At 40.4% G+C, this 24761-nt stretch overlaps 1 protein-coding gene across 1 annotated transcript in view; it reads right to left on the minus strand.

Moving 5' to 3' along the window:
• cntfr (ciliary neurotrophic factor receptor) overlaps positions 1–24761 on the minus strand; it is a 233937-nt gene that overhangs the window by 175973 nt on the left and 33203 nt on the right. The gene's annotated exons all lie outside the window — the stretch shown is intronic.

Raw genomic sequence — 24761 nt, forward strand, 5'->3', positions numbered from 1 at the left:
GGAGGGAAGGAGCTGGAGAGAAAATAAGAGAGTGGGAGAGAGGAATAGGGAGAAAGAGTGGGAAATAAAATAAGAAATAACCTGCAAGGGAGAAAAATCATGGTAACTAAAAATAAGTAAATAAGGAGAAAAGACACGATGTAAAAAGACAGAGGCCTGAATAAAATATGCACATAACTAAAGAAAAAGAAATACAGAACAGAAGAAAGAAGAATAAGCGAAAGGTGAAAGAGAACACAGAAACAATGAGACTGAAAAGCAAGAGCCAAAAAAGTGGAAGGGAAACAGAGAAGGAGGGAGAGAGAGGACAAGCAGAAAGTTAAAAGGGTCTAAAGGGGGTGCAAAGGAGGGTGGGGGTATTGGTGTAGAACAACAAGTTGGGATTAACACCTCCACTGCACCCCCAACACACACACCACACACATATGCACATGCACAGACACATTCAGGGCCTGGGAAGACTGCTGCTGTGCCAAACTAATTAGCTACTAACTTCACTACAGCTCACATAGATGAACTGCGGCATTTACAATAGAGACCCAGGCCAAGTCTCAGAGGTATATGTGCGTTTGTCTGTGTTTCTGTGCGTCTCATGTGTATTCATGGTATATTTAATTTTAAGATCACTGTTACTTTGTAATGGTGTGACTTTTTGTCCAGGTCTCCCTTGAAAATGATATACTTCCTAGTCACATAAAGGTTAAATAAAATAAATACTTAACATTATCATCGTTTTGTGTTTTTCTTCTATCTAGGAATGCTATACCTCTCTCCTGAACCCCTCTGGTAGATGCTGATGGTGATTTGAACTAAAACTATCCTGGATTCATCATTCTATGAGATGTATTGCCAGTGATGTCTGTGAAGGTTCTCAGTCATCCAGGTCATCGTAGTCAAAGGAGCTTGCAAAGAAAAGCATCTGGACTTCTTTAAGTTGCTTGAAGACGTTTCACCTCTCATCCGAGAAGCTTCTTTAGTTCTAAGGTCAAATGGTGGAGAGTCCCAGATATAAACCTAGTGGGAGTTTCCCCCCACAGAGGGACAAAAGGACCCCCTGATGATCCTCTAATCGCCTGAGCCAAGGTGTGAAACTGGGTGTGGGTCCCAATCAGCCAGAGTTTCGGGTGTGTTCATTGTGAAACCTGGCCCCACCTTATCATGCGAATTCCTGAGGTCAGATGGCCCAGGATGTGAGTGGGCGTTAAGGCGTCTGGGAAGGGATCTCAAAACTGAATTATAGATGGCAGAGAGTTGGTGTCGTAAACCATCGCCTCTGTTCAAAGATGGTTGTTCACAGTGGACATAGATGGCTTCTTTCACTCCTCTTTCAATCCATCTGTCCTCTCTGTCCAAAATGTGAACATTGGCATCCTCCAAAGAGTGTCCTTTATCCTTAAGATGCAGATGGACTGCTGAGTCTTGTCCTGTGGAGGTGGCTCTTCTGTGTTGTGCCATGCGCTTGTGAAGTGGCTGTTTGGTCTCTCCAATGTAGAGGTCTGAGCATTCCTCGCTGCACTGTACAGCATACACCACATTGTTAAGTTTGTGTTTTGGCGTTTTGTCTTTCGGGTGAACCAGTTTTTGTCTGAGCGTGTTGCTGGGTCTGAAATGCACCGGGATGTCATGCTTGGAGAAAACTCCTGAGTTTTTCTGATACACCGGCTACATAGGGGATGACAATGTTGTTGCGTCTGTCCTTCTTATCCTCCCTCGCTGGTAGGGATGGGTACCGGTGTCCGGTGCCATGATGGCACCGGTTCTGACGTAAACGGTAGTAACCAGACCGAAAAGCAGCGCACATTTCGGTGCTTTATTTCGGTGCTTTTTTTCCTGAGCTGTGATACACTTTAGATTCTAGCCAATCATTTTACGTTTCCGAGGATCGTAGGCGGGGCCAGGTACGTACGTTCTGTTAGAGCAGAGCTACAGATTAAAAATGTCCAAGGCGAAGCGGTCAAAAGTCTGGCTGTACTTCATAGCAAAATATGCAAACTCAGCAGCAACAAGTGCTTTAAGCTGATACTGTGATACTGTCAAAGGAGGTAACACCTCAAATCCGATGAAACACCTGGCGACGCATAGCGTTTTTTTTAAAAGCCCAGAAATGCGCCGTATTTGATAGCTTGCTGCGAGACCTCACACCGAGCACATCTACTGCGGGTGGGTTGCCTGTTATGCAACATCCCCCAAAAACACGAAGAGGAGAGTCCTGGCCCCTAGCCCTGCCAGTGTAGCAGAAATGATGACGGATGATGGTGGCAGCAGCCGTTCTTCTCTGCGTGAGTAGCTAATTTACGTTGAGTAGGCTAACCACGTTATTACATTAATGCATGTAAGGTGAACTAGCAAACATCATCATAGCTACATGCGGCTGTCCTCTTGTTTGATGGCAGATACTCCCTTCACCCTGGCTAAAAAGGCTAAAATGACCAAAGAAAAAGTGGAAAACAGTTAAACATGAGAGGTTTAGGACAAAGTTTGTGTTTTTTCCATTGTTTAAGCACTGCTTCCAGCCAAGAGTGATACCATATATGCCCCATAGCTGCAGAAAAGGCTAACATTGTTATATTTTTACAAAAAACAGCTGAACATGAGAGGTTTTTGGACCAATTTTGTGTTCTCCATTCTTTAAGCACCGGTTTGAGCACCGTTTGAGCACCGGCACCGTTTCAAAAGTACCGATTTGGCACCGGTATCGGATAAAACCTAAACGATACCCATCCCTACTCGCTGGTGTCTGGTCTTCTTTTCTGTGCCTCTTTGCTGACTTTAAGAACGCCCATTTAGGATAGCCGCACGTTTTGAATCCTTCCTTTACATGTGTGTGTTCCTTCTTTTTTCCTTCAGGCTTAGAGGGAACATGTTCTGCCCGGTGGTGTAGGGTCCTAATTACTCCAAGTTTGTGTTCCAGAGGGTGATGGGAGTCAAAGAGGAGGTACTGGTCCGTGTGTGTGGGCTTCCGGTAAACTTCGATGTTGAGTTTGCCGTTCTCTTCAATGTGCACAGCGCAGTCCAGGAAAGGCAAACAGTTGTCCTTTGTGTCTTCCCTGGTGAACTTGATGTTCTTATCCACAGCGTTAATGTGCGCAGTGAAGGATTCCACTTCTTGGGTCTTGATTTTGACCCAGGTGTCGTCCACATATCTGTACCAGTGGCTGGGTACTCTTCCTTTGAAAGAGCCAAGAGCCTTCCTTTCCACTTCCTCCATGTAAAGGTTGGCTACAATAGGTGACACGGGGGAGCCCATGGCACAGCCATGTTTTTGTCTGTAAAAGCCTTCGTTGTACTTGAAATACACTCAACAAAAATATAAACGCAACACCTTTGTTACTGCTCCCATTCCACATGGGATGGACGTAGAGACCTAAAATTCATTCCAGATACACAATATAACCATCCCTCCCAAACAGTGGTCACAAATCAGTCCAAATGTGTGGTAGTGGGCACATCTGCTATATTGAGATAATCCATCCCACCTCACAGGTGTGCCACATCAGGATGCTGATCTGACATCATGAGTAGTGCACAGGTGTACCTCAGACTGCCCACAACAAAAGGCCACCCTGGAATGTGCAGTTTTTTGCGCTATTGGGGGTCTGGGGACCCAGAACCGGTCAGTATCTGGTGTGACCACCATTTGCCTCATGCAGTGCAACACATCGTCGCATAGAGTCTATCAGATTGTCAATTGTGGCCTGTGGAATGTTGGTCCACTCCACTTCAATGGCTGTGCGAGGTTGTTGGATATTCGTGGGAACTGGTACACGCTGTCGCATACGCCGGTCAAGCACATCCCGAACATGCTCAATGGGTGACATGTCCGGTGAGTATGCTGGCCATGCAAGAACTGGGACATTCTCAGCTGCCATCTGCCCTGAACAATGTGAACCATGATTCATCCGTGAAGCGCACACCTCTCCAACATGCCAGACGCCATCGAATGTGAGCATTTGCCCACACAAGTCTGTTACGGCGACGAGCTGGAGTCAGGTCAAGACCCCGATGAGGACGACGGGCATGCAGTTGAGCGTCCCTGAGACGGTTTCTGACAGTTTGTGCAGAAATTGTTTGGTTGTGCAAACCAATTGTTCCAGCAGCTGTCTGGGTGGTTGGTCTCAGACGATCTTGGAAGTGAACCTGCTGGATGTGGAGGTCCTGGGCTGGTGTGGTTACACGAGGTCTGCGGTTGTGAGGCCGGTTGGATGTGCTGCCATATTCTCTGAAACGCCTGTGGAGACGGCTTATGGTTGAGAAATGAACATTCAATGCACGGGCGACAGATCTGGTTGACATTCCTGCTGTCAGCATGCCAATTGCACGCTCCCTCATTGCTTGTGGCATCTGTGGCATTTTGCTGTGAGACAAAACTGCACATTCCAGGGTGGCCTTTTGTTGTGGGCAGTCTGAGGTACACCTGTGCACTACTCATGATGTCAGATCAGCATCCTGATGTGGCACACCTGTGAGGTGGGATGGATTATCTCAATATAGCAGATGTGCCCACTACCACACATTTGGACTGATTTGTGACCACTGTTTGGGAGGGATGGTTATATTGTGTATCTGGAATGAATTTTAGGTCTCTACGTCCATCCCATGGGGAATGGGAGCAGTAACAAAGGTGTTGCGTTTATATTTTTGTTGAGTGTATGTAGTGGTGAGGCAGAGGTCTAACAGTGTGCAGATCTGATCGGGTGTGAAGTTGATCCTGTCCTCCAAGGAGCTGTCTTCTTGTAGTCGTTTTCTGACAGTCTCCACGGCCTCCGTGGTCTTCAAGCAACTTAAAGAAGTCCAGACGCTTTTCTTTGCAAGCTCCTTTGACTATTGCCAGTGATGTTCAGTCCAGTTTTTGTGTAATTTGGCATACCTCCACCTCTTCTCCCATGTTTTCCTTAAGAATAAGTCCTTGACAGCCACTGAGCCCATTCCCAACGAGGCTTCATCAAATAATACATGGATCAACTGAAGGTCAGGTCAGATGCATTTGGATACTGTTCGTTTGCTGTAAATAGTTTTGTTTTTGTTTGTTTGTTTGTTGGGCTTCCCCCTACTTCTTCTGTCCTCCGCTTGTCCAGTTTCCTCATATTTTTTTTTAAGGAAACACTGCACACAATGCTGAGATGGGCCAAACTTTCAACAAACAAGTCTTTAGGAATCAATTTGTTTTCATAAATATACAATTTTAGTTAGTTCTTTGCTAACTGGTTCATCCCTTGAGTTAGATACTTTTTTCTGTTTGAATGATTCATAGGTCAGTGTTAAGTGGCTTAGCAAACACACACAGAGACACACACTGTGCACATGTTTGGATGGTGTCATGGACAAAAGATTATAAAATAATAATCCACTTTTAATTTTACTCAGTGGGGAATGACAGTCTAGTCCCTGCACCACCCAAAAATCTTCAAAGGAATTAAATAAGATTTTGAAATACTTCCGATACCTTTAATTGCACTGTCAAAAGTTTCAGTATATCTGTGAATGTTTTTAGACTGGATTGAAATGCCATCTTACACTAGAATGATGTGCTGCTCTTACTATACACTTCAAAATGCTGTGTTTTTTCTCTCTCTTTTGTGTTTGAAAGAGAGAGAATAAAAAGAAATAAATATCGTGGTGATCGTGGCTCAAGAGTTGGGAGTTCGGCTTGTCATAGGAAGGTTGCCGGTTCGAGCCCCGGCTTAGACAGTCTCGGTCGTTGTGTCCTTGGGCAAGACACTTCACCTGCCGCCTACTGGTGTTGGCCAGAAGGGCCGATGGCGCGATATGGCAGCCTCGCTTCTGTCAGTCTGCCCCAGGGTAGCTGTGGCTACAACTGTAGCTTCCCTCCACCAGTGTGTGAATGGGTGGATGACTGGGTGTGTAAAGCGCTTTGGGGTCCTTAGGGGGGCTCGTAAAAACGCTATACAAATACAGGCCATTTACCGTGTGTGTGGTTTTAAGTTTTATTTTTGGGAACTGTTACATTGATTCACATTTGACATTAGCCTTTGAGATATTTGTAATTTTGTCTCACCTTGAGGACCTTTGACAAACTTGATTTGATTTTGGCCTTATCACCACCAAGTATGTGATACAACATGAAAGATTAGTGAAATGCTTTACATAACTGCCCAGCACATGCATGCAAACAACTATCACTGCTTATTTTTTCTATAGAAACTACCAAACTTGATATGCCCAGCACAGGTCACTAGTCCATCACAAAACTAATTTTACTACAAACTCCACAAATAAAGGTTGACCAAGAAGCTCAAAACAAGAACACTGTACAACTGCCTCCCTTTAAAATTGTGCTACGTCTTTTTTTGTTTTTTTCATATAGCACATCTGCCACAATGAAGCGATGAACATTTGCAAGAAATGTCTTTGCTTTGATCCACTATGAAAGCAAAGAGGGTTGAGGTCTTCACAATATATAAAGAATTAAGCAAATGTAATGGAGAAACATCCCTTATATTCTTATCTTGGACGGTACAGTCATGACCCACCAGACTTGACACTCTGATTACTTAGCGTCACTTGGAAGAAAATTGCATTTGCCAGTTGCTTAATTATTAAGTTCACTGAGATATAGCAGGCTTTCCATTCATTTACGCACTGATAATATTTCATTTGTTTCAAATTAATGGTAGCGTAAATCAACATAAATGAAAAAGGAACAAATATTGCACAAAATTCAAAGCAAATTTTCAGTGAGTTGGAAAGCACCATGGCAATGAAACTAATTACTTTGTGATTGTTTTTTACTTTCCACAAAGCACCATCAAGCAGGAGAAAATATGATTTTAATTTTAACACTGTTTGCTTGTCATTTTTCATGGTTTGAAATAGAGTCTGCAGTTTTGCAGGATACCTTTAATCTTTTGTGCATGTTCTGCCAGGGTAATGTAGCGCTGCACTACTGTTGGGTTGACACTTCAAATGCACCACCAGATGTTGTCTTTGTCATAATGTGTTTTTAATTACCATTCCAGAAGTCAGATGCCAGCAGGCAGCATCCAATGTGATTTGCATCACCAGTTCTCCCTCATCCCTGCTTAACAGCTGATAGGGAGACAGGCATCAATCACTCTTAACTAGCAAACTGTCAAAGATTTCCTACATCAACCTTTGGGACCCCACAGTCATTTATGAAAAACATTGGAAAAAAGAAAGCCACAGTGTAACTGTTAGATCTGTTTTAGACATACATACAGCTATTCTGTATTTCTCAAAATAACAGTTTAAACAACTGAAAATAACTCAAAATATGTTCTTGTACAAGATGCAATTCAAGCAGATTTTCACATTATTTAACAGGTTTGGAATTTAATACAAAGGTTGTCTGAACATTTGAGAAATTACCTTCGTAAAGGTTATTATGAAATGCCTTACATAAATAGTTAAACACTTGCAGAACACTTATCTGTACTGCCCTCACAGGGTAAAAGAGCAGAGTGGTAGCTTCACAAATCACAAGTGTGATGCATGCATTTCATGATCAGTCTCTGTGAGTGCTTTTGACTGTGGGCAAACTCTTAGACTGCGGTGTGTGTTGCTGTCTAAAAGTTTATAACAGTAGACAACTGGTCTACAATATGTTCTCTTTTCTTCCTTTCATCTTTCAAACATGTCTGTATCACTTCAAAGACATGCTACAGTTTAAACACATAGAGCTTGTTTCATCAGGCCACTGAAGGACTGCTATGTATCCCTGCAAATGAGGCATTGTGGGGAAAAAAAAAGAAAAACACAATTCAAAAACACATTTAAGCTTAAGAGAAAAACATCTGGATTTGGAAAAATGCAAAGCACAGGTATACTGCTGCCTATAGCGCTTGACTACAGTCCAGTCACGTTTCTAATTTTCTTACTTTTTTACTTTAGATACCAACTGGTAGCTATAATGGAAACACATTCAAGATATAAATGAACAAGTCTATGAAAGATATTTCAAGCAAGATTGAAAAGACAAAGAGAAAGCTTCCCTCTATACCTCTTCTCTCTCCTATACATTCACTTCCCACTTCAATACAGCCTTTCGTGGATTTTTTTTCTTACCTCATTAATACTGACTGAAAAGCTCTGAGCCAAACCAAAGCTTCGTGTTTTAGATGTCTCTTTCACAGAGGTATCGGTTTAGTTTCATTAGAGGTCAGCTCATCTGTCCAACAAAGTCTGCTTTTGTTTTAAGTATAAATAAATACAACTTTTAAAAAGTACAAATCATCCAGAAAATATTCCTACCTTCATCAGATAAAATCTTTGTATGGGCATTTTAACAATTTATTGAAGATATACTGTGCGTGATATTTCTATGGTCCACTTTTTTATACTTCAAGATATGGTTTATGGTTAAATGAGCCTTGTATTGACTTTGGTAAAAACTAAAATAGAAAAAAACAACAACAACAAAAACAGACACAAAAACACTTTAATCCCCACATACTTCACATATATAAAAATACTGAGTTATAATATATATAGCAAAATATAGAATTCAAAGGTAAAGGGATGTTTTCATTTAATTAAACAAGCATGTCTATTTAATTGTCCTTAAAAATAATTTATTTTTAATCTCTTCTAAGTCAATCAATTCTGCTTATGTAATAAATTTCAATTCCAGCATCCAACAGTTATATCCAACAATCCACTGATATATTTCAGCTTAAATTTGTGGGACTACTGTCACCATGGTTACGGTTAACATGTAGGTCTTTACTGACACTATATGTAATGTCAACCAATGTTTTTTTTTCTTTCCAACTTCACTGAAATTGATCATTTCTGCCTAGTAATTTCTTATTTCACATGTATATCTTCTGTTAAGTGTGATGTGGCAGTAATTAATGTTTCAGGGACCAATCTTTAAATCTGTAATTGTGAAAAACTGGTTTCCTCAAATATGAAATGTCAGCATTCTACCATTGGCCATAAGCTGAGTGTGACTGAAAATACGCTGCATGAATCACTTTAGAGAAGCACTTCCCAGCATGTGTGCAGGTGGTCAGTCTTTTCAGTCAAGGGGAGTTCTTAAGAAACGCTTAAAGCCCCAATCAGTCCTCTTTAAAACTTGTCATCTTCCAAGAGAGCTCGTTTCACTGTGACAAAATCCTGTCACCTCTCCTTTCTCTGTCTCTCTTGGTGTCCTCTCATCTCATTGCGGGCTTGAAAGGAGGAAACATGATATTTCCAGCACTTTATGTATGCCGAGCACCCTGCACCCTCTATTTTCCTCTGTCTTTTTCTTTCCTTTCCTCGTCCTCACCCCATCCCATTCTTCCTGTTGGTTTCAGACTATTCTTCCTGTAATATTTCAACTTTCTGCAACACATTTCAAAGAGCTGTTTGCCATAATGCCGTGACACTGAAAAAACAAAAATCAGAACACGAGACAGCAGTGCAGTTACTCATGTTCACTTTTCAACAATTTGTGATCCTTCATGCCTCCCAACATTAGCTTAGCTCCTTTCTTGACTTCTCCTGCAATCTTTTCTTGCTTTCTTTTTTTTTCTACCTTTGTCTTCCACAGCCATCGAGCCCTCACTACCTCCCCACCCCCTCCCCTCACTACCCACCAGCTCTCGTCACTGCCCTTTTCAAAAGTAAAAAGCTGTCGGCAAAACTTCAGTAGGAGAACCACACTACGATCAGTACCTCCATCACACACGCACATGTCAGCACTTCAAATACACATACACAGATACACACACATGCACATGTCAGCACCTTTAACACACGCATACTCACAGACACACGATCGCACACACAGAGTTCCACATGTCATTAGGGAGGTCCACATGGATCATATAAAAGCCTGTGCAGCAGGAAGGGAGCAAGGCACAGAGGAAGCAGAAAGGAGGATGGAGGACCGAAGGGAGGGAGGGAGACAGGAGTGTCAGTGCGGAGAAAGAAGAGGGGAGGGAGAAGGTGAAGGAGCGAGGTGAAGAGGGAATTTGCTGAAGCAGCGAGGAAAGGAAAGAAGAGGGGAGGTGAAGGAGATAAGGGACGTTCAAGAGCAGCTAGTTCTGAGGCTCACCAGTCACTTGAGGGTTACTTTAGCCGTGAGCTATGCCGTTACTGAGGCTGTGCTGTGTATGTGTGTGCAAGGGGGTGGATGCGTTCAGTACATCAGTTTCTCTCTGTGCTTGGTTTTACTGGCATAGCTCCAAGACATTTGAACTACCGCTTCTCATCAGGTGTTCTTTCTTCTGTCCTTTCTTCTACTTCTTTCGTTATTTTAATTGTTCTTCCTTTATCTCCATAGCATGTTATGTTTCCTTTCTTCACAGATAGATTCCTCTTCTCATTTTCTTTGTCTATTTCTGCCACTTCCTTACTTCCTCCTCAGTCAAGCATTTAACTTTGTATTTCCTCCTCTTGTGTACTACTTTCTGTTTTGTTTTTTGTTTTCTTTTTTAACTTGCAGACTTCACCTGAATATTACCTTAAAAAAATAATGAAACATGAGGAAATAAGGATTAGTGGGAATATATATATATATATATATATAGAAGGTGAAGCTGAGTGAAGGGAAGAGCAAAGAGAGAGATTATTTTTGGAATAAAAAGAAATAAAGACAAGAGTGTGGGAGAAAGCATGGTTAGTCCAAGAAGGCAAGTAGCTACAAAAGCAGTAGAAATGGCCTACAGATAGAAGGTGATAATATAGAGACACAGAGGGTGGTCGATCATAGGGTGACAAAAAATATATATGTGTAGGACAGTGGAGTGCAGATAACACAAAGAGCAGAGAAAAACAAGGGGTTGCAATGGGTTGGAAAGGCAGAGACAGTGCGGGGTAGCAGCTCGAGAGAAGGGAGAAAAGAGGCTGAGAACGAGACGAGTCTATACTCAGATCAATGGATGGCTTGTCCTCTGCTGTGTCTGCATTTCCTCTGGCTCACACAATAAGGCCCTATCACTAGACTTGGGAGAGAGAGCGAAAGTGTGTGAGTGTGTGAGAGAGAATGCGCGTGTGTGTGTCTGTGCATGTGTGTGCACATGTATATAAGGGAAAGAATGACATTCAGAGAGAACATAATCCTTCTGCACTTTCACCGTTGACCTTTACTATTAAGAAGTGACCAGTGTTCCAGTGGAAATTTCATGGAAAGTCATTTATAGGTTTTTACCAGCTGAATGAGAATGTGAAAGTGTTTCCCAGTATGTTTGAACTATAAATGGACTTCACACCAAGGTGCTTTCACTGAGACGGACCAATTCATAGTGAAACGGATTATTGTGTTAATACTAAAAATGAAAATAAGAATACTGAAAAGTCTTCTTGTAACATCTCCATAAGTCCAAGGGGAGTACTTCGTTTGTTTGCTTAGACGAACCAACATGATGGAAATGCCAAGCTGTTGACTCAACAAGGGCGCGTAATTGACTAACAAACTAATGTACAGCTAAATGGATGAATGATGGCTCCACATTAGGAGATTAAGTCTGGTGCACACGCAGTTTCAAACGCACACTCATGGCGATTTGCATGACCCAGTGGGTAACTGCAACCGTTGCACAAAGTGATCGACAGTGGGGATTGGACGATGATGAATACGTTACTGATAGAAGAAATGCACTATTAGCAAGCTGAATTTGGGGTGGCCTTTAACACACACTGACTCTTTCCCTCTGATCCAAATGAACTGCTGATTGAAAGTAAAGCTAAACTTTTAATTTCACAATGTTATAAACAGATGATATGTTTTGTATTATTATGGTAAATGGCAATGCAATCGTTGAAAAAAAAACACAAACAATAGTACAAAAACTAGAAGTGAGGTGTAAACTACACTACTTAAAAATACATACCAAATAATGTAGGCATCACCCTGTATCACAAATAGTTGTTACTCACAATGTCGTGGCTAATGTATGACCTCAAAGTATGACATTTGACTTCATTAATTTGAAATATCAAAATTAACCTGGTTTGAAATGATCCTGTATTGCAAATGTGGTGATATGTTCTTTAGCTCTTTAGGGTAATTTAGTATTACTATGGTAAATCAACCACCCGCAGCACTAAACCAAATACCCAAGAATGAATCACCATTCATCTGCTGCTTCTTTGGGGCTGGGTCATGGGGGCAGTAGTTTAAGACTTCCCTCCCATGGCCAAATCCTCCAGCTCACCTGGGGAGACACCAAGGGGTTCCCAAACCAGCTAAGAAATACAATCTTTCCAGTCTGTCCCAGGGTGTCCTCTAGGTTCCTTGTTGAGGAACATCTCACCACACAAGAGGCATTTTAGTCAGACACACTAAGCCCCATATGGGATCGACAGGTCTGACTTATTACCTGCAATATAGATCAGTCTCCCACAGCAGTTTTACAGGGTCTGAACGGCCCAGATACCCTTTTCCCCCCAAAGTCTCTGCTCAAACACACACACACACACACACACGCACACGCACACACACGCACACACGCACACACACACACACACACACACACGCGCGCACAGGGTCTCCCATGACAGAATGTTTTCTCCAAGTTCACAAAACACATGTAGACTGGTTGAGCAAACTCCCACGCATCCTCAAATATCCTCAACAAGATAAAGCACTGGTCCAGCATTCCAAGACCCTGACATAAACCACAATGTTTTCCTTCTGAATCCAAGGTTTGACTAACAGGACTGTCCTGTAAGTATCCTGGCATAGATCTTCTCAGGGAGGCTGAGCAGTGTTATCCCCATGTAATTGGAGCACACCCCTCTGGTCCTGCTTCTTAAAAACAGAAACACCACCCCATTCTGCTAATCCAGAGGCACTTTTTGGATCTCCACATGAACTGCTGGCTTTTCTCAAGAGTTGTACACAAGTCACAAATATAATATAAACAATTTGTTGGCTGTAAATGCGTCATACTTGCAGATAAAGAACATATGGGGTCAGCATGTTTTGTCTTTTCATTCCAATAAATTCTGGGGAGTTATATTAGAGCCTGTAAAATTATAAGTCAATAACTCTAAAAATAACTGTGAACTAATAATTTCAGTAATATTATCATAATGTATTGGGGAATACAGAGGTAAAAATCATTTTGATAAATTTAAGATGTGTAAAACGTGTACTTTAGAGTTGATATATTAGCTGAACATCTATACTTCATTTATACATTCATGCTATGCTTAATTTCATTTCTGTCATTTATGGTTGGTTTGCACAGCTTTGTGTATGTATGTGTATGCATGTGTACATGTATATATACACACGTGTGCGTGTGTGTGTGTGTGTGTGTGTGTGTGTGTGTGTGTGTGTGTGTGTGTGTGTGTGTGTGTGTGTGTGTGTGTGTGTGTATTGTGCTGTTTACATATTGTTGTGATTTACATTGCTGTGCTTGAGAGTCACCAGAATCAAATTCCCTGTATGTGTCTGTGCATATACATGGCCAATAAACGCGATTCTGATTCTGATACTTGCTAATATGGAGCCTTGTTGACTGACATCGCCCCATCAATTCAGTTCAATTCAATTTTATTTATACAGCACCAAATCACAACAACAGTCGCCTCAAGATGCTTTATATTGCAAGTTAGACCCTACCAAAAAATAAATAAAAAAAAGAGAAAAACCCAACAATCATATGACCATCACCAAATAAGTTGACAGTTATCCTTTATCTCGTCTTCCTTCTCTCACCCCAACCGGTCGCGGCAGATGACCGCCCCTCCCTGGTTCTGCTGGAGGTTTCTTCCTGTTAAAAGGGGGGTTTTCCTTCCCACTGTCGCCAAAGTGCTTGCTCATAGGTGGTCGTATGATTGTTGGATTTTTCTCTATGTTATTGTAGGGTCCACCTTATAATATAAAGCACGTTGAGGCGACTGTTGCTGTGATTTGGGGCTGTATAAATACAATTGAATTGAACTGAAAAAGTTACAGGATGGCAGTGACCATTTTTTCTCTGATGTGTGACATGAAATTCCTTTCCAACAAAAACAATTTGTCCAGATTAGGAATGAGCACTTGAACACAGAGTGAAATCACAAGTACAAAGCTGTATCTCAGGTTTTCCCATAATGTAAGTTTAATCTCATTAACACGAGCTTATGTTGAAATAAACTGATCTGCCACTGTTTAACCTCCACCAGGCCTCTTTTGATCGTATATGACTTCAGTTTATTTTTAGAGACAAGTGATTTACCCTGAGACAGACGGCAGAGTGCTTGCAGCTTGCAATAACACAAGGCCACGGCCATGCTTTAAACCTGTACAAGGGTATCAGCACACAAGGGTGTGTGCGTGAGAGAAAGAGAAAGAGAGATAAGGTGAGACAGAGTGTGACGAGGCGTGTGCGTGTGTGTCCTCCAGCAGCCATGATGCATTAGTGTAACCTGATCCCTTTCCTCCCCTGTGAGCCCTAACCTTCAGATAGAAAGAGAGATGCAGGTTAGAAAGGCATATTGTCTTATAAACTAGGCTGTTGGTCTTCATCATTGAATATGTCTAATATTAGATAACCTAGCTTATGAAGGAATCATTAATCTTCTTGCAGTTTAGCATCAAAACTCATGAAAATGCACAGATTTACAACGTTTTGGGGTTTTTTACTATTTGGGTCTCCCCATATATTACATTGCAAGTATGCAATAAGTTAAACAAAGCCCACCCATGCGCAATCACTTAATACCCATCCTTACCTGTACCTATAATGTGGCAATTTTACAATTCATCTTTGATTGTAATCTCCTCCACTGTCCTGACCTCCTGATTAGCAATACAGACTCCTTTGAAATTCTATATTAAAGCATAAAATGCTCATTTTGCTTTCATGCTTGTTACAAACCAGATAAAGCAATAGTGAGGAGGAGACGTTTCATTACGTTCCTTTACTTCATTTAAAAAAAAACTGTGTTATGCCTCACAGTCATTTCTTTCATTAAGGAACCTGGGTCATTATTGGCCCAAGTATAACAAAAGTCAATTGAAATTCTTCATGCCGAATTCATTTTGTAATAATGGTGTATTATTCCCAATTTTACTCCCCTACATTAAATAATACTATTCCCGGAGCCCATTAAGAATTTTAATCATCACTAGCTGAAATACACTGCGGATAGATAATTACAGCTGATGATATTCACAGATAATTTGCAGATGATTTTTCCTGTCTTTTCTCTTTCTTCATTTCTTTCTGTCTTTCTTTCTATTCGCAGCTGGCAGGCTAATAAGTCATTGCTATCTGTCATGGTTGACATTTTTTTAAAAAGTATGAAACCAGCAGCTGAAAAAATGTGTCAGAAGAAGAAAGAGAAGAACATGAAGAGTTGAAACAGGATTTTTTTTTTTTAAGACAAAGGATCTAAAAATAGATATGTGGGAGAACAATGAATCATTTAAAGAGGTACGGTCACCAGGGTTTAAATATTCATTATGAGTGTCAAGTCGAACCTTTTAGCTCTTATGCATTACAGTTTCACTTCCTTCCTTATTTGATGTTTATTTTCACTTTAATTATGCATCAAACGCATGTTAAAAATACCAAGTCTTTTTTTTTTATAATTTGGATAACGAGAAGCTCGTGCATGACCCCTCACACTGTCACAGTTTAAGGTTTAAATCCCAGCAGATGTTGATTTACAGAGATACAAGTAATATACTCTTGTTGTGTACATACTTTTTTCCCTTGTACATGGTAAATGGTAAATGGCCTGTATTTGTATAGCGTTTTTACTAGTCCCCCCTAGGGACCCCAAAGCGCTTTACACACCCAGTCATCCACCCATTCACACACACATTCATACACTGGTGGAGTTGTAGCCACAGCTGCCCTGGGGCAGACTGACAGAAGCGAGGCTGCCATATCGCGCCATCGGCCCTTCTGGCCAACACCAGTAGGCGGCAGGTGAAGTGTCTTGCCCAAGGACACAACGACCGAGACTGTCTAAGCCGGGGCTCGAACCGGCAACCTTCCGATTACAAGCCGAACTCCCAACTCTTGAGCCCCTACATCTGTAACACAACATGAATATTTGTTTTTTTCTTGTATCTCTGTAAATCACATCTTTTGTGTGTGTGTGTGTGTGTGTGTGTGTGTGTGTGTCGGCGGTGGGGGGTGTACTTTTATATTATTCAAAGATCGAGTTTCAAAAATACACAAATAACCTAATTTGATTTTTTTTTTAAAACAAGAGCCCTTTTTGTAACTAAATTTTACTTAGTTCCTTACAGACAAACGGACACCTGTTCAACATAAAAGAGCCTCGAAACAAGAACAAATCAAAAACACAATGACAAATACTCAGTTGCTGTTTGTGTCAAAGTGTTTAGTTTAGTTTTCTGAAATGTCGGTGTGTTTTGCACTTCAGGGTCAACAGTAACTTACACTGTAACCCTGCACTTGCCCTTTTCCTCACCCCTTTTCCATCACATTCTTCTGGTTTTCAGCTACATTATTCTTCTCCCCATGTTCTTCCTGTCCCTTCTATCTGTTCATTTATCACCGGCCACATCTATTCTCCCTTCCTATTTCCATCCCCGTGTCCTTTTCCCTGTTGCTTTTCCACTGTCCATCCATCTCGCCCCCATCTTTTCCTTCTCCACTCTTACTTCACCCCTTCCTCCTCTTCACTCTTTGTCTCTCTCAGTCTATTACTTTCACCCTCTCCACTCTCAGCTGGGTGTCCTGTTCCCTCTCTCTCTGGGAGTAGCAGACCTCCTGACGGCTTAGTATTGATCCGCCTATCTCCTCACTTGCTCTCTCTCTCTCTCTCTTGTTCTCTCTCTCTCTCTTCCTGTCCTACACACATGCACACACATACATTAGGTTGACAAGATAAAAGGCTCTGCATACCCCAAGGCAATCCAGCTAAACAAGACACCAGTGGCTCTCAGCTTCTAGTATATGTATCAAGAACATCTTTTTCTGTTTTTACAAAAGAAAAAAAAATAATCAAGATTGGAAACACTTAACATGCTCAAGGCTAGAAACAAAGTATGATATTTGTGATATAAACTGTTCAAAAATTACCATTCAGTGTATTCACAACAAGCTTGTTTTTATCTGCAAGTCAAGCTCTGCGTGAAATAACATGATTCGTGTAGAATCGCTGTGGTCGAAACATTCTTCAGCTGTTGCCTCAGAAAGCTAAAGGCAACCAGTACGCTGTAGCCTCTGTGAAGGAAAATTTCCGGATAATAATGCTATTTATAAGCTTTGCCCTGGGGGGGGGGGAATACTTGACTCGTACTGGAAGTTCCTTGTTTTTCTGTAAGACTGTTCAAGCCAAAATGTCTTGGAGATGATGTTTAGGGCCCAGTCTGTATTGCATATGCAAACACAGTGAGAATCAGAAAAAGGCAAGGTTGAGACTTCAGTTTCTGTTTGATCAGCTGCCTTTGTCCTGACGGTCTTGAAGAGAATTGCTGTTCTGAAGAGCTTAAGTTGCAAAGAGGCACTTCATTTTTCCCATATCCGAATGCTGTCAAAAATACAAGTGTAGTGACAAGCAAATTATCAATTTATTTGCCTAATGAAAGGGGGGAAAGTTATGGATGCAGGCACCGAATTACAAGATGCACAGAATAATTATGCAACCTTTTCACTTTTTATTTCTTTTAGGTAAATATACGGACTAAAAATGCAATATCACTGTTAACCATGAGTCACTTTGGCAGAAATTTCTACAAATAGATATCTACATATAGCTGATGGGTTCTCAGATTGCTTTTGCAGTGACTGAACACAAGCCTGTCACCAAAATGCCTCCAGCTCAGTGTACATTTGCAAGTTGTACTGCCAATGTGTTGACATTTTGAATTTCCTTTACACGCCTAAACCTTTTCTCAAAGCCAGACACATAATGGTAGATATTTCATATTTCTGTTATATGAAGCAACAGACTTGTAATGCTAACGTGACCTGCACATCCTTTATTTATGTAAAATCTCATGAATTAAAATCAAAATATAAAACAGAATTTTATGCTCAGCAGTACAACTCCTTACTAAAATCAGTTTGCAGCTCTGTCTTTTTTTTTACAGCTGACATGCTCCGAATTTAGAGTAAGATGCTTTTGTTCAAAGCACCTTTCAGCAGTATAACAGCATACATTTCAGATGGGAATAAAACCCCTACCATGGCGCTGTTTGTGCCATGCCCAATCTGCTGCGCCCCAAAGCTAACAAGAGGTTGTCAGGAATCAATACCTGGCATGAAAAACGATGTGACTTTCAGCTGCTGTGGCCACATCAATCACGCCATTACCATTAGCTCATCTCTCGACACCAACTTGGACTCCGCTCTCCTGCCCCCCTCCGCAGCCTCTTTCCACTCCTATATCACCGTTTTCCCTCTCCTCCTCCACTCATTCTCGTTCTTCTCATTTCTCTTTCCCTCCCTGCCTCTCTCTCTCTCTCTCTCGCTGCCAGCTCAGCGGATGCCCCTTGTCACAGCTCCTATTTCAGCCTTCTGAAGTTTCCTAATTGATCGCAATTAGAGCCGCAACAGAGCAAAGGGGTGGGGGTGGTGGGTGTGTGGGGGCGGCGTGTACAGAGATGTGGATAGAAAGCAAGTATGCCTGTGTATATGACAGACACACCGAGTCGCACAAATTCTGAACGTGTATTAAGCTTGGATATGTAGTACAAGATTGTATTAGCAACTTGACTAAACTGGACTGCAGTACAAAAGCCATCTGGAGTTGGCCTGAAATGTTACACGATTGTCCGTGTCACTCCAACTCGCTTGTCCTGGAAAAAACTCGATTTTGTACCCAAGTTGATCATATATAAGCAGAATATGAAATCACAGTGTTGAAGTAGAGAGGTCACATTAAGCCAGTTCATAATAAAGTACGAAACAAGTCTTGCCAGTCTTTATTTTTTGTGTGGCTATACTGATACCAGCCCTCGGCAACTTTTAGACAGCAAGTTCCAGATTCTCGATGTCTCCCAGTAAGACGTTTTAGCTGTCATGTGAAAAGCCCTACTTCTTCAATGCATTTTTTTTATTGCTTGTCTTTTATTTTTGTGACAGCTGCATGTCAGAAAAGGAATCAGACTGCTGTCTCGTCTGTATGGAAGTTATCGCTGTCTCTTTTCTTACTTTACTGTGTCCCTGTAGACCTATGCAGCCATGTTATGGCAGGGGGAAAGTGCTACATCAACTGAGGGCAAATGTAAATCCCCAACACCTGGGGTTGGGGATTTAACCAGCTGCTGGGACTAACAACTTCTCTGGCATGCATCGTGTAACTCTGAAATCCATTACCTTTTTGTGTTGCTGAAAAGGAAACACAATGGATGGCAAACAGTGCTACAGAAAAAACTGTAAGTCACTGAGTAGTATCAAAAGTGAGCAGATCATTAGTTAATCAGCCCATTCTGTCAACACAGTGGAAGCATTGGTAGAACACAAAACTTGTTTAGTGAAATCACAAAAACAGTAATAAGTTTGGGATCAAATCAAGAGCTGACAGAGTGACTTATATGAGACATCTGGGAGTCTGGAGTGTGAGGAACAGAGACCAAGAGATGTGTAATAGAGAGATGGAGAAGCAGAATGACAAAGGGGCAGAATAACAATAGTGCCAAAGCTTTTTCCATCCTCCTTGCAAACGTTCCCTGACCCCCCCCCTTTTTTCTCATTTAAATTCCTCTCCATTGTTATTGCAATCCAGGCCTAACCCCCCACTGTTTGGCAAACACTCATGCACACAATCACACACTAACACTGACGGACATTAGAACACACATGCATTGACCTGCAACAGCAAGCAAGACCATCCCAAGGAGCTATGCTCACACATCGCTGCTAATCCCTGTCAATGGGCATACACAAGCAGACACTAACAATATCTGCTGGAAAGATGGGCTCAAGTTTCTCAGGCGGCAGATGTGTATGTGGCCTTAGCCATGCTGACATGGGCGGGGAGTAGCAAACAGCTCGTCAACAAACATCCAGTGTCGTGTCAGCGATGCAAGGGCAGGCAGACTAGCGCATTTCAGAGCTGTTCCTTGTCAACATGTAGAAATGATATAGCTAACTTGTTTCTATTCCTTGCCTTACCCATCCCTGCTCAGCATTGTTTAAGACCAAAGAAAACTCACTTGTCAGCAATCACATCCTACAGAGCAGACATACTGCTCTCCCTAGTGTTAGCCCACTCCACTCAGAGCTGTCTAACGCAGCAGCACGGCAAGAAATAAAATTCTTGTCAGCAATGGTAAGGACACGGCTGGGTTAATACAATTCTTTGGCCTATCACTCCCTTGTCAGCATTTCTAGGTCAAAAGCATGGCAAGTGGCACAGACCTTAAAATTTTTGCCTTGTCAATGTGCAACATTTAATCACTGCAAGTCATAATCTTACTGTGATTATGGCATAAATATTTGTCGTATGTATCCAACAGGTGGTAAATTTCAATGAAAATTTGCACAAAAAACATCACCTATCATTAATTCAAATTCTTTTCATTTTTTAATTATTCATCTCTGAAAATGTTTGTTTCACCTGTCACATTCAACATGCCTGTGTATAATTTGACGGTCACCAAAATTTGTATCTGCAACATAATTTTGTTCAAATCACATTAAATTCAATGTCTACACTGAAAAACCACTGCTTTTATATATAATAAATAATTATATTAGTATTATTCCGTATTCTAAGCAAACCCTCCCATATGGAAAAGATATATATAAATCTTATAAAGTTTGTATCTGTCTTGCATGAAACTTGTATGAAAAGCATACAAGGTCATGCATAATGGACCTTCCATGTGTATGGACATGTGCAGGTATATATGTATGTATATGTATACGTATGTATATTTAGTGTGTACATGTGTGTGTGTACATGTCTATAAATAGGAATAGTAGTGGTACAATAGCTATATCAAGCTATATAGTTTATGTCTTCAATATTTCCAACTATATCCATAGTCACATACTGTGTGTGCTACCATTGTATATAGTGTATCTTACTTTTTTTCATTGATTGTACTTATTTGTATTTTTGTATTTTCTTGTGATATCTGTACCTGAGCTGAGGTGACGCAAAAATTTCCCCGTTGTGGGATCAATAAAGTCTTATCTTATCTTATCTTATCTTATCTTATCTTAAGAGTGAAAACAGATAAAAGATCCCTTGAAAAATTCTATAAATGAAACTTGTATGTTTTGGATACTTACTAAATAAATATATGAAAGTAATGAGAAAGTGGCCACTTTCATGAGTAAATCATGTAAGCCTTATATGATTCACTATATGAAGTAGGCCACATCTTATGCAAGTCTTTTATAAGTTTTTTCTATTTCTTTTCCATATGGGTTTGCATGTGTTTGGTCAATAACATCTTTGACTCATAATGTTGGCTAATTGAACATTTTTTTATTGAGTAAAATTAAAGGTTTGCGACTTATTACAATATTACACACCTCATGGGATTCTTAATGTCATCAACTAATCCTGTTGAACGCCACAAATATACATACATAATATATACTGCATACATGATAAAATATTTAAATGCATGGTACAATATTTTAATGAAGGGATATAGTAAACTAGAAAATTTACCAGAACAATATTGATGACAATCATGTCTCATGACATGATGATGCTCACCCAAATTGTTTTTTTCTTATCCCCACATTGCGTTCTGGTGCTCTATTTTCTAGACTTTGTTTAGTGGCTTTTGATAACTTCTCATTAATCAGCAGCCAGTCAACTGCACTGGGAAGATGCAAAATTTGCACTGACTGTTAAAATACGTAGTGTAACAAATGTAGAATGTGCACAAACTAAATAAACATATGTTAATAAACGCATGCATGGTGAACATAGTCATAAGGTCCCCATTCAGTGATCAATTGATAATATATATGATTGTGGAACTTGTATAAAATATTTCTCGATGCCTTATACATGTTGGGACTCAGTGCCCTGAGTTTATGCAAACTTTCCAGTCAGACTGGTCCACTCACCTACAGGGAATTTACAAAGATGTGTTACAATCATTATAATGTGATTTAAATTGGGATTACTCCTTATTGTTATATTGGTATTTCTTATTCCGTATCATTCCCATGTCAACAGTGATAGGTCAGAGCCAGTGATATTGCAAGAATTAAAAATAAAGAGTAAGTAGGTTAAGCCATAAGGTAATGGGTAAAGGGTCATTTATAGTTACACTATAAGAATGACACTATGAAACAAAAACAAAAAAACAACAACAACAAATATATAATGTAATTTAAATTCCCATTAAAATTGTTTTTTTTTTTTACACTTATTAAAGATACATTTTTTTAAATTTGCTTACAGAGATTTGCAGTGTACTCTATAGCCTCCTCTAGCTTTTTTTCCCCCTGAAAACTGGGTTAAAACACTGAAAAAACTCAGTGACATCTCCCTGTACCCAGTGGTAACTAATGAACGTTATTAAGCACTGCTGTGGGCTAAATGAAAGTGTATTAGCTATTCTAAAAAGGAACAAACACACTTCTTGATGCTTGACATAATGAGAGAACTAAAAAGAGCTCTCAGGTCATTTTGAATCCATTAGGACAGAGCAGGCTCTTAGGTAACACGCACACACAGATGTGCACATACACACAAAGATACAAAAAAAGGCGACATAAAAATAATTTCAAAAATCCCTCCTCACAACTGCAAAACCTAAAAGTCAATTTCAAAGTCAATTTTATGATAAAATGCATTTGCAAAAAAATCTGGGAGCTGTACATGGTACATTGTAGATAAATCAATGTTGAAATGATCTAAAAAAAAGTGTGCTTTTCAACTATGTACAACAAACACGTGGAAAGACTGATTGTGTATGTGCGTGCGCATACATGCATGTATCTGAGTAAATGGGATTCTGACGACCAGACGACCCGCAGTGATGAAAACACACTCCCACGTTACAGATCACCCCTACACACTGATGCACTAAACAGAAGGAGGTAGATGCATTTGCGTAAGTGTAGAGGAATTTGCCAACCTACATGTCAATGGAATCATTTGCAGAGAGAGAAAGATGAAAGAACTGGGTTTTGTGGACAATGTCTCATGTGTATAGTACATCATGAAGGCCTTTTTTGAATACAGCATCAATAACTATGCAGTGGACTTGTGTGTTTCTTCCAGTTAGTATTTGATATCCATCATAATATAAAAGAAGGGTGGGCTGTTTGAGTAGATATATTTCTTCAGAAGGACAACTCCCCCTTAGCAATATAACCAAATTAGATGCATTCAGTGGGAAAATGGCCAAAAACTTGCATAAAGTGTGTATAAAGCTACAAAATACAAGCAAATGTAAAAGTTACATTTGTTTCTGAACACAAAAGTAAGAGACCAGAGAGCATTATCAAGACAGGAAGAGGGAATGTGACATTTCAACTTCGAAAAGGTTATAACCTCCATCATGTAAATATATTTTCACTAGGCCATCCCTTTTCATCTGAAAAAGACAACTCTCATGTTACTCACCGAATGAAAAATGAACAGGGAACCACAAATGTGACATTTAACGGGGAAAATAAATGGACTTTAAAGGTTTTTTTGAACTGTTCCAACAAAATATTGAAAACAGCTGATGTGAAGATGTAACAAAGCATAGCAAACAAAGCAAATCCTTGTCATGTCCAAAATATTTAAATAAAAAAAAATATTACCCCCCCCCCTCCCCCCTGTTTTTTTCAAGCTTTCAAGTCAAGCTAACTGAGAAGCATTGTCTAAAAATCATAACATGAATTCATTAGCTTTCCTTCATGCCTCCAAACTAATAAATGCTCAAAGTAAAATATTCTATAACAATACCTTCATAGCATGGAATAAATGGATTACATGCTCAGAGCGGAGTCATCCCACTTTATTGAAAGTTTTCAAGTTATCGAAAAAAAAAATACAACTGTATCTCCATTCCCATTATCAACCTTACCTGTAACGCACCTTCCGGTCTCCTGTGTCTCAGTCTCCTGAATATTCACTGCTCTTTGTTTATTGTGATTATCCTGCATGAGATATGGCTTGCTGCAAGCCAAATGTCCCAGAAGGGAGAATTAATTCTTGAACTTGAACTCAATTACAGTTATGCCGAAAAGAGAGTCTCTGAGTAACTGGATTGCCTTACACCTGTTTATCAAGAGTAAAGCTTGTGTGGGCTTGTGTCCTCGGTTCAAATCCCAAGACCTACACAAAAGAGCTGTGGCTGGGGAAAGCAAATCTCCAATTCTTTCTGCTCTCTCATCAGCTATAGTCAAGTCGTCCTTAAATAAGGGCCCTTCAACAACATTTTCACTGCAGCTACTGAATGAGTAGCAATTTACATTTGCTAATTTTCAATATAATATTATCTGTCACTTATGAGACATTAAGACAATTCTGACAAAATAAGAATGCTCACATTTCTTTACTTTAATTCAATGACATTACATTTTTAGTTCCAAGTCTCTGTGACTGAAGAAAAGTGTGCACAAATACTATTAGTGTTCAAAGCATTGCTCCAGGCACGGATTTCCCTGTGTAACCTTATAGTCCTTAGCTGTCAGTATGAATGCATGGCATTGGCCTGAATGGAATCTGGATATCTGTCGACGTGTGTGTCCGTGCTGTCTGTGTATTTCTTGTATATATGTGTGTACATACATGCAGGTGTGCAGTGTCTGCATACCTACAGTTTCTGTATCTGATCACTGACATGTATGTGTTGCTGGAATTTCTGGACAGGGGAACTCTGCCTCTACAGAGTCCTTTCAACACCCGCCGCTCCATGCGCACGCACACACAAGCACATCACACATCCTACCGCTGACACACAC

Source organism: Diplotaxodon limnothrissa, linkage group LG7 (assembly GCF_057381915.1).
Source record: "Diplotaxodon limnothrissa isolate DT_005_m linkage group LG7, D_limnothrissa_male_GT1.1, whole genome shotgun sequence".
NCBI classification, from domain to species: domain Eukaryota; kingdom Metazoa; phylum Chordata; class Actinopteri; order Cichliformes; family Cichlidae; genus Diplotaxodon; species Diplotaxodon limnothrissa.